This window comes from Corvus brachyrhynchos, unplaced genomic scaffold (genome assembly GCF_000691975.1).
Source record: "Corvus brachyrhynchos isolate BGI_N302 unplaced genomic scaffold, ASM69197v1 scaffold10, whole genome shotgun sequence".
Classification (NCBI taxonomy): Eukaryota; Metazoa; Chordata; class Aves; order Passeriformes; family Corvidae; genus Corvus; species Corvus brachyrhynchos.
Genome location: NW_008236180.1, coordinates 5,215,956 through 5,218,082, shown reverse-complemented (window position 1 = coordinate 5,218,082; position 2,127 = coordinate 5,215,956). Strand labels below are relative to the sequence as shown.

General features: G+C 42.9%; 1 long non-coding RNA gene across 1 annotated transcript in view; it reads right to left on the bottom strand.

Annotated features, from left to right (window-relative positions):
- Positions 1–2,121, bottom strand: part of LOC108446749 — a 4,809-nt gene extending 2,688 nt beyond the window's left edge. The window contains exon 1 of the long non-coding RNA XR_001862043.1: positions 1,797–2,121. This is a non-coding gene — a long non-coding RNA (uncharacterized LOC108446749). The remainder of the gene's footprint in view (positions 1–1,796) is intronic.
- Between the last annotated feature and the right edge of the window lie 6 nt (positions 2,122–2,127).

Sequence of the window (2,127 nt, the reverse complement as noted above, 5' to 3'; positions counted from 1 at the left end):
CTGCTGAAATGCAGCTGACCATGATATTCTGCATAGAATCATTACAAACTTCTTTTTTGTATCTTTATGATCAGAAAAAATACCAACTCTTAAAAACATTAAAAAAAAAATAACAAAACGCATCAAATTATTTTTCATGACAAGTCACAGCTCTGCAGCTGCTCTTAACCCATTTTTACTTTTCTTTAGCTCAGGGACAATGAAGGGGAAAAGGGAAACTTCTGCTGCAGCTGGTCAACCATCCCAACCTCTGAAAACCAGGGATCAGCACCACACAGTCAAACTGCTGCTAAACAGCAGCTCCCACATTTTTACCTTATTATTTCAATTTATTATTTTACTTATTAGACAGCAATTACACCTGTTCTTTAATCTTTACCTGTGAATAGCAACTGTGGTATGGACTGTCTTCTGTTGTACCCTCTCTGCATAGAGCATATTTCCCTTAGGAAATCCTCATAGAGAGGGCATCCTCTTTCTCTCTCCCACTTTATGGAAGTCTCCTGAGAAACTCCACCTCTTAGGGAGGAGCTGACAAGAACAGGACAGGATACCTAAGCCAGAGACAGATTTACAAGCCAACAGGTTCAAAAATAGTCTGAATGTTTATGTTTCCTAATGAGTCAAATTCATTGAGATTCGTTTGTAGATCAAAGCCTAGGAAGAGCCCTCTCCAGTCAAAAGGAATATATGCCAGGCTGTAGCTTTCCTTATTTTTTGGCTACAACTAACAGCATGAATTACTGAATATTTGAAGCTCTATGTCCTGAATTCTGCATTGTTTATAAACTTGGAGCTTTGTTTGGGGAACTAAAATAATATTAAAATAATAAAATAGTAATTGAGGCACAGATCTCTGCTTTCTGGTGACCAGTTGACAGGACCCAAGGCAATGGCTGGAATTTTGTCAGGGAAGGTTCAGGGTGAATATTAGGAAAAAGTTCTTCACTCAGAGGGTGGTGGAGTACTGAACAGGCTCCCCAGGGAATGGTCACAGCCCCAAGGCTGCCAAAGCTCCAGAAGCATTTGGAAAAGGGTGGGATTGTTGGGCTGTCTGTGCAGGGCTAGGAATTGGACTTTGTTCTTTGTGTGTGTCTCTTCCAACTCAGGATATTCTATGGTTCTAATAAAATATTTATTACATTGTGGGTTTTCTCTGTTTCAACGTAAGCACAATTGTAATGAAAGTGAGTTTTGGAGCCTAGGCTTTATTGCAGTTACAAAAACAAGAGCAAAAAGTGCACAGCCATGTCCATATTCCCAGTCTGTGTGAGTGAAATTACATTTTCCTGAGGAGTATCATTTGCAGCATTTCACACATAAAAGTGTGTATTTTAAGCCTGTTCTCCCTTTAACTGTACAAATCGAGGTTTTGTTGCAAAATGTGGAATATGTAAAATTTTCTGAAGGAAGGATATTCTTTGAAGTTTTGGGAAGTTAACAAAGCTTGGGAAGAAGGAGGTACCAATGACAGTGGACACGAAGAATGCAGAACTCATGGGCCACAAGACCCATGAGAACTCCAAGATAAGGAAGACACTGATAAAGCCAATTCAGCAATTGTGCTGAAATCAGCTCCAACTGGGTTAAAGGTAATTAGGGCAGGGGCAGATCGTGACCACTGATGTATCCAAAAGAAAAAACTGAGCATGCGGATTAATCAACTTAAGCCAATGAACAATAATTCGTTTGCTAAAGTGTATAAATAGTAAGAAATTTTGATCGTTGGTATGCTGGCTTTGTGGATTCCCCATGTAGCACCCATTTCTGCGCTGAATTGTAAATAAATCAAATACCTCGACTCTGGGTGTGGATTGGCCTCTTGTTCACTGGGTGCAACAACCTATTTGGCAACAGCGCGTTCCTGCCTTTTCTGCAGTGACTCACAGACCCCGCGGTGGGTTCATCAACGCCTCAGCAACCACTACGCGTTTTGACAGAGACCATCAATCCTCAGCCAGGACACTTCCCGGCCCAGCCGATCAACACACGTGGAAAGGACCGCACACGGATATCGCAGGCTGTGCCCTGCCCGTTCGCCGGGCAGATGGCGGGGCCGCAGCTCCCACGGCCACTCCCTACAAAACTGCTGCTCCCACCGACCCCGCTGTGTCCGCCCACCAGCCG